Below are 9,081 nucleotides of genomic sequence, written 5' to 3' on the forward strand. Positions count from 1 at the left end.
GTACATTACCCATAGGGCTTTAACAACATTGCCATAACATATGTAAGAAGATATATTGATGTCTTCTGCAGAAGATGTTCCTGGCCTCTGAAAAGTCAAGAGCAGGAATTCCAGTTCTAGCCTTGAAATCTATTCTCAAAATACTATTTGGCCTATACTACCTATGGGCCTAATACTCATCATAAGCTGTGCTTCCATCAGGTGAGATAGATGCTATAGACTGTGTCTCCTTCAGAAAGTTACTCCTATTTCATCACTTGAACATCCAGTGATTTTTCACTGTATTCTGGATGCCTGTCCTCTTTCAGTTAGTCCTCCATAAAGCCACTCCCTTCTAGCCATTTTCAGGATCTTCAGGATTTTCAGATTCTTTAGAAACTTTTCCTGCAACTGATATTAATACATTCTTACCCAAATTAAGATCAAGTATAAGTCCAAAGCTACACTACACTACTGTGACAAACCCCTAGAGGGGCATCTAGGATTCTTTCAGATTCTGGGGTTAGTTGCACTGAACTCAAGAGATCCTCATTTGTCAAGTATAAGAATTTATTAGAGCTAAGCAGTTCTACACATGACAGATACTGTACAACACTAAACAATTAACACCAGACAGTCTACAAGTATAACAAAGCTAAAAAGTATAGTAAAGCTAGAAATATAACAGAACTAAAAATAGCATACATATATCAGAGCTCTATGGTTAAGCCACAGATGCACAATACAATGACCATTCTCACCCTTTCCTTGTCCTTATGGGGCACACCTCCAGTATAGTTTTCCCCCACATTATTCTCACCACACCCAAGCTGCACCAAGATAATTCAGGTTCTCTCTGGCAGTTAGTGTCCCTGCTGATGGGTGAGTCATCAGACCTGTAGGCCAGCTGATAGTGAACCTAAGCCCACCACAGAGGAGAGTGGCTTACTTGCTTTTACCCTTCCCAGGCTTAGTTCATTACCCAATCAAACAGTGCCAGACCATGGTTACACAACAGAACTAGTGGCCTCAGCTGATAACAATATGGTCAACAGATAAGAGTATGCATGGTCAACAAATAACCCAGTACAAACTTCCACAGTACCTAGATGCTTACAGTGTGAGTCTGCAGTGTCACTTTTCTTTTGCTGACTAGGTTCACTCAACACTCATGGGGTCATTGGAAGGCTATGGCAACCCCCACAGTGTGGTGACTCTGGCCATGTTGCACCCAGAGTTCCTAAACTCTTGGGGAGCACCCCAGAGCAAACCCCTCTTCTATGGGCTGCACCATCCTGAGTCCCATGCTTCCCTGTGTGGTGCCTGTCAACTACAACTAGAGAAAGGTAAATTGGGATGGATACAGATAATTTATTAACCAACATTCAGTCTCTTTTCTAACATCTAGCTTTACTAACAAAGTCTTTAAAGTGATTGCATAGGAGCCAAAACCATGCATGTTGCATCTAGATAAAGAATGTGCATAGTCCTTTCAATCAAGGAAGCAATTCAAAAATAGTAAATGACTTCTTGGGGGAAGCCAGAACACAATCCAAAGAGCATTGAGGAAGAATCAACCTTAGAAGAAATGTATCATGCTATACTATGAATATGTTAAAAATCATCAAAAAGTTCAGTGCACCCTGTGTATCCAGCATGTACCAAAGCAACAGGTAGAACCCTGTGGGTAGGAACATTTGCATGTTATTTAAGTGAATATTTTAAAAAAAAATTCATCATTTTAAAATAAAAAGATTATATATCCTGGGTTCTTGCAGAGATGCTCACAAGCATTCTCATGAAAACTGTTAATTAAAGAGTTAAATAAAATTAAAAATACTCTGGTCTTGTTTCAGACAGTCACTGCTCCTAAACTCAGCTGCTTAGATTCTCGTTTGGAGTAAGTTCATGTAGCTGTCGACATAGCTGCACTATGCTAATTTATCGCAGCTGAAGATCCGGCCTATGATGCTCTACTTTGAATCAAAATAATGATTTTGCCGGCACCTAAAATTCCTTATTATTCCATACACATTCCTTTCAATTAAACAGAGCAAATTCTCTTGGGGCAACAGAAGTGGACCTTAGGCTCAGGGAGAACTTGCAATTTTCTCCACAGTTCCCCTTCCTGGGGTGGCACTGTGGTCTGTAGGCTGTGTTGTCATGGCATGCCTATGTTTCATTGTCTGTCTTTGTTGGTCACAGCAGTATGCACTGTTCATAGATGCACTATCAGTAACTTGTGGGGACAAAGCTGAGTAACAAAAAGGTCTGCTGCCACAGTGTAATTGATCCTCTGGAGTCCCGTACTCAACAAGCTACTGCACAAACAGCTGACTAATCTGCCAATGTATGCATATATCTTGATTTTCAACATGATCAATTGTCTGCTGGTATTTATATACTTAACTCTTAATTGTCCTTTGTCCTTTAGCAGAATTGAACTCTTCTTAACTCAGAATATCTTGGGAGCCACTATTCACTGTGAGCATATTTTTCCAGAGGACTGTCTATTCCTTGACTCTTGACAAACCTTCTCTTCCATTTAAACATTACAGCGCAATACCTTCCCCTCACCTGAACGCAGAGTGAGTAATTTTGTATCAGCTATCCTCTTGAGTTCTATCTTTGTTATCCTTTATATATTACCTTCAGCAAACTTTTCTGAGTATATTCTCCATCATGAATAATTAAATTGCAAACAGTCTACATAAAACCTGTTGGACTGAAGCAAGTCAAGTACTAAAAATATTATGAAAAGAAAATAAACTTTCCATTTTCTTGGTATAGATCTGACCTTTGGTGTATAATAACCACATACTGTGACAGATGACCTGAGCTGTAAACCTCTCTATATAATAATGATAGATTTGTTTAGATTTTTTCTGACATTAGGCAAGCTATGTAATGATAAAAATATTGTTAATATGGAAGGCACATTTTGGCATTTTCTTGAGAAAACAAGATATGTTTGTTTCTCCTTTCATATAGCACTAATAAAATAGATGGATGTTTTGTGCCTGTAGTCATGATTCATAAATGGGTAGTACTGTTATTCAAAATAGGCTACTATTTTCACAATTAAAATGCAATAATGTTTCCTGAATTTGGTAGAACTTTGTGTGAAAAGAAACAGATATAGTTGAGGTCAGAGGAGAGCTCTTTTTTTCAGAAAAAGTGAGATCACAACAGTGCTGTATTCTTAATAGATATAGCATTATTGGAAGAATTTCAATCACAATAGCACTCCTGAGCCCATTAAAGTCAGCCTACAAATGATACACTATTTTTGAGGAGAAAAAACTTTTCTTTTTAATATATCTTTGGAAACACCAAATCAGCAAGAACCTGTCTTGGAAAACAGAATAAAAGGGGATAAAATGAGAATTACTAAACACTGAACTGAGTTGCACCTTTTTAAGTGTATGAAAATCAATAGCACAAAATACAAGGAATATAAAAAGATAATTAGAGGCCAGGAGTTAAGGGGAAAAAGAGATATATGGATTACCAAAGTTAAATCATCATGTTGAATGAAGCCATAGATAATTTGATGAAACTGATTTTCTCTTCAGCAGACTAATTGAACTAGGACCGTAGAACTAGTTTATCTGTGGTCAGTAAAGCTTTGATAAGGTGCTACATGGAAAGATTTTAGTTAAAGCTGGAGAATTTGGAGACTGATTTTATGCAAAATGGAAGGCGAGCAGGAAGGTCTCTCAGAAAACAGTAGTGGGGACAGTTTTAGAGAGCATCTGGAGGCAGCTTCAAGGAAACTGACTCTCAGCCCCTTTGAATGTTAGTTTTTGTGTCACAATATTGTGCTGATAAAATGCTGACACAAAATTGGAATCTGTTATCCAGGCAGAAGACTGCAGACCTCATATAAGAAAGACACAAACCCAACCAAACGAAAGAGAAAACTGAATTACTTTAGAAACTGGAGTAATAGAAACAGGATGAAATTCAATCACACAAAATACCAGGGCAAACCTGTGATTATTCACAGTAAGAAGTTTTGTTTTAAGTTGTGTGGTCATCATCTCCATATGGCAAATGGGCAGAAAGTTGTTCTACCTAATCCACAGGCTGAGTTGGAGCTGTCAATGTTATTCAATTATATAAAGGGAAAATATGATACTGAACTGTATCAGAAGGCCTAGCAAAGACGGGAAGTGGAAGTTCTGCCGCACAGGACCCTGATAAGATCTTTCCTTTGCCAAAATCTTGATCGGACATAGTCAAGAAAGATGAACTGAAACTGGAAGAGGCTATGAGAAAGGCTACTAAGGTGATTAGGAGAATGGAGAGCCTACTTTTTAATGGAAGAGCTTTGCTTGGTTAGCCAAGCAAAGAAAAGTTGAGAAAGAATATGAGTTTCTTTATAAATACCCAAAGAAAGGAGAAAATCTATTTAAACTAAAGAACAATTTTGGCACAAATGAGATTGATATAAACTAATATGAATATGTTTAGGCTGAAAATCAGATTAATGTTTCTAACCAATTGAGCATTCAGGTTTTGGATACGTTCTCCAAATGAGAGTATTAGGGTGAAACAATTTAGCTGTTTTTAAATTAAAACTTGATAAATGTATTAAAGAGATTATAAAATGTGGTATTGGTGACAGCAGGACTTAATGCCTGCTACCAACTTTGGCTGTTCCAGTTCTCTTTTCCTCAGTTTTTAGGAATTCAATTCACAAATCTTCTATTCAACACACAAAGAATCACCAGCAATTTTAAATAGAGAAAATTTTCCTTCTAGAGCCCTTTTTGTAGTTTTGGTTTTACTAATTATACCATATTTTAGAATGTCAGTAGTCATTAAGGTTCAGATCTGCAAAGAGACTTTGAAATGGCAAAGGATAATTTTAAGGTATCCTGCTCCAGGTTTGGAATTTACAGACCTGATATAGGTATCCAAGAAGAGCGATTGTGCGTAAATACTGAGTTCTCTCCTACACTGCAAAGTTTAAACCACTATAATCCCACAAAAGAAAACTGTGTCTGATTCCTGGATGTAGGTGCCTATTTCACCTCTTAGGGTATAATTAGTTGACTTACCTGTTTCTTTTAAAGATCATGCACTGGAAATTGTGGTCATGAAGTATGGATGCCTTGAGTTTCTCTTTATTTTGGACCCCTGAAGTTCCTGTGGCTCTTGTCAGTGTGCAATTATTGGGATATAATTGTAGAAAGACATAGGGTTTGTTTTCTCTTCAATTCTTTTAAAATAGCAGAGTCATAATATTAGCTACATTGGAAGGGATGGTTGGATATCATCTTGTCCAACCCCTTGCTCAAAGCAAGGTCAGCTTCCACATTACATCATGGCTTTGTCCTTGGCTCCGGGCTTTGTCCTTTTGAATTCTGAAAATCTCTGAGGATGGAAATTCAACAGCCTCTCTGTTGTTGCTATATAACAGGTAACCTATTACAATGCTTAACAGCCCTCTTGGTGAAGACTTTTTTTCTTTTATCTAAATGTCGGGGCACTGCATGGGCCACGGACATCCTGGGACTGGGCCTCACCAATCAGGGCCCATCCTACTGTGCTGTGAGGGAGCAGGGCAGCCAGGGGCAGCTGAGACAGCCCAGAGCCCCCATTACCAGGTGAGTCCATGGTGATGAGTCGGGTCTGAGGCCAAGCCAGGAAGTCTAATCAGCAGTTCAAGGTCAGGATCAGGTCTGGTGATGGTACCCAGAGTCAGACACAGGCTGATGATCACCAGACAGGTTTGTAGTGGCAAGGCGGGTCTGAGGTCAGGACAGGAAGTCCAGCACTCAGGTCAGGATCAGGGTCCAGATTAACAGTGTATATGGTGAAGCAGAAGCATGCCTGCAACACAGCTGCAGTGTAGCTCAGGTTGGAGTCCAAGAACAAGAGTCTCTTCTAAAAGCAGCTCCCAAGTGAAGGGTGGGAGAGAACCTGCTGAGGTTCTGAGCAATTCTGAGCAGAGCTGTTTGTGGGGAGCCTCCACTTGGACTTCCAGTTTTTTTCATAACGGCTCCTATTAGTGAGCAGCTGTTGAACAACCAGCTTAACTCTAAGATGGGGAGGAGGGTGTTGGGCCCTGACACTAGCGGGAGTTTCTCTTGCTGAAACTGAGAGTAACTCAGGTCTCTCAGCATCTCCTCATATGTGACTTAGCCCCCTAAATACTGGTGGATCCCCACAGGACTCACTGCAGTTCATCAATGTCTTTCTTGAACTGGGGGGCCCAAAGTAAACACCATACTCCAGATGTGGTCTCACAGATGCTAAACAGAGGGGAATAATCACTCCCTTCAGTCTGAAGGCCATGCACAATGTGTCTCCATACGTGTTTAGCCTTCATTGCTGCAAGGGTGCACTGCTTACTCATGTTCAGCTTCTTGTTCCCAAGTACCTGCAGGTCCTTCCCTGCAAAACTGCTTCCTACCCAGTGGGATCTCAGCTTTCATTGTTTCATAGGATTGTTGTACTCCAGGTGCAGGAATTTGCATTCACTTTGTTGAACTTCATGAGCATGTCAAAATCCCCCTCCAGCCTGTTGAGATCCCTCCACAGCATGCTGATATCCTGTGTAGGAGTTTAAAGTTCTTTCATTTCTTTTATAGTTCTTCATTTGCTTTCCTATGGGGGGTTGGTTTTATATTCCTCAGATTTAACTGATTTTATAAAGAAAAGTTTATTATTAAAAACAGCCCCACCCCACAAGCCCCAGATCAACAGCATCCAGACATTGTCTGCATCCGGAAATACAACCCATTCCTTCAAAATTCTCCACTCTCTATACTTATATCAAAACCCACCATGTACTGAGTTAAATAACAGGCAAACAAACTTGGAGAGAAGTACAGACAAGTAGTGTTTAGAAGTTGCATAAACTACTTACCATGAGGGTTTGTGAGGCTCAATTTTTGTTCAGCTAGACACACCCATTTTTTTGTAATCAAAAAGTCATAATTGCACTTCCCTCAGTACAAAAATAAAATCAATAATCTCCTAATTTGTACAATCAGTTACACTGACCAAGGAAATTCACTGATTTCATAGAGAGTGTTGGACTAGTACATACTAGTCTTTAAAAACAGGGACACACTTTTCTAGTGAAATTTCATACAATTCATTAGAACTAAATAGAATTTTAATTTGAAGCTCTTAAAATCTTAAGTTTGATAACTGTCTTCATTAGGTCATAGATAAATGCATTGGGAAAGCAAAAACTGGATGAGAGTTATTGGGATGTAAGGTGTTAGAGACTAGTAAGTTTAAGAAGGTATGAGACCCATAACTAACTCAAGAGACTGGTGATAGACAATTGTTTAGAAATGTATCTCAGTACATTAATTTCTGTACATCCTTTGACTTCTTTTAGTCTCTGTTAGTGAGTTTCTTTGGTTGGTTATGTTCTGACAACCTGCTGCTTTGTACCTCATTGTCTGTTTGTGTGTCACTTAAAACACTGCTCCAGTGGTTCAAGATTTTTTTCTGCTGTATATTTACCCTGTTTTCATTTCCACACTTCAGTATGTTGACCATCAACAACTGTTTGTGCCACTGCTAAATTGAGTCACTTGTGTTGTTATTTATGTTTATTACAAACTGTTATTTACACAGTAAGCTGTACCTTTGATTTACAGTGATCACGTTAATTGACTACATTTCACTGTGCACCTCAGCTGCCAGTAATTTGGCCATAAATTTTACAGAATTTATTCTTGTTTTACAATGTGGGAAGCCTGTTGGCCTTTTGTGAAACTATATGATCAATGGCATTCCACTAATTAGCTGGCAGCAATGCTAAAAATGGTATAGCCGTCGCTCTCCACTGTTAGGATAAAAAATGTCATTCCATCAATGTGCAAGCTTTGCACAGAAATCAAAGTCTCCTCTGGTGAAGCTATGACCCACATATCCTTCAAGGCAGCATATGAGGCTGCAGCCTTCTGCACCACCAGTCTCTGGTAAATGCATTAAATAAAGTAAAGATTCAACACACAAGCATTAAGGAAGTCCACTGAGTTGTGCATTATTCTGAAAGTTGCTGAACAGCAGAAGGTAAAGTAATCACTCAGTAGAGTCAAGATGAATAAAATAAAAGGCTATCTCATGTTACAATTGATTTCAATCTGCTGAAATATGCACTGTGCATTTTGATTAGCTTGGTAATGCAGTGTATGCTTCTACTAGGAGGGAGAAACCCAACATTTTATTGTACTTCTTTTGGCTGCCTATGCATTCATCAAAGCTTTCCTAATCTGCATTCTATTTCCTTTCATGCAATCAATGTGAACAATAGAGGGTGTTACCTTGCATTTCTATACTTTGTTCTGATTTGGTACTTTTGATCAACATAGTCTAGCAATGTTTCAGGTTAGGAAACATTTTGCTACTGCCATCAATTACATTGTTCAGTGACCTTCCTTCTCCCTGCTGTACTTTAGAAATACATGTATATATTTCAAGATTTTTTTCTGTCTACACTATTTGTTTTACAGAACACCACTCTGTGTGAAAATGAGAAATGGTAAACAACATCCTTAATACTTAAGATGAAGAAACCAATGGCTACTTACCTACCATTACATTGATGTACAGTTACTATTACAGTGAATATAAATAATAATAATAATACCATTAATCCTCTGTGACGTAGAGAACTACTTACACAGCCTGAAGCACTGTGGTATGCATTACCAGTTCCTGGACTTGAGATTTTTACTCCCTCAGAAAGATGTGGTTTGATGATCACAGAATCGCTGAGGTTGGAAGGGACCTCTGGAGATCATCCAGCCCAACCCCCCTGCTCAAGCAGGGTCACCTAGAACACATTGCACAGGATTGCATCCAGGCGGGTTTTGAATATCTCCAGAGAAGGAGACTCCACCACCTCTCGGGGCAACCTGTTCCAGTGCTCTGTCACCCTCACAGTGAAGAAGTTTTTCCTCATGTTCAGATGGAACTGCCTGTGTTCCAGTTTGTGCCCGTTGCCTCGCGTCCTGTCGCTCGGCACCACTGAAAAGAGTCTGGTCCCATCCTCTTGACACCCTCCCTTCAGATACTTGTACACATTGATAAGATCTCCTCTCAGCCTTCTCTTCTCTAGGCTAAAGA

At 39.3% G+C, this 9,081-nt stretch overlaps 1 long non-coding RNA gene across 2 annotated transcripts; it reads left to right on the forward strand.

Annotated features, from left to right (window-relative positions):
- The first annotated feature begins 1,161 nt into the window (after nucleotides 1–1,161).
- Nucleotides 1,162–8,525, forward strand: LOC106489658 (uncharacterized). 2 transcript variants are annotated; one of them, XR_001293433.2, is made up of 3 exons: nucleotides 1,162–1,325; nucleotides 2,414–2,567; nucleotides 8,466–8,525. It is a non-coding gene; the product is annotated as an uncharacterized lncRNA (long non-coding RNA). The 2 variants fall into 2 exon arrangements; XR_010883902.1 differs by having other exon boundaries at nucleotides 2,417–2,567.
- Nucleotides 8,526–9,081: the final 556 nt, after the last annotated feature.

This window comes from Apteryx mantelli, chromosome 3 (assembly GCF_036417845.1).
Source record: "Apteryx mantelli isolate bAptMan1 chromosome 3, bAptMan1.hap1, whole genome shotgun sequence".
NCBI classification, from domain to species: Eukaryota; Metazoa; Chordata; class Aves; order Apterygiformes; family Apterygidae; genus Apteryx; species Apteryx mantelli.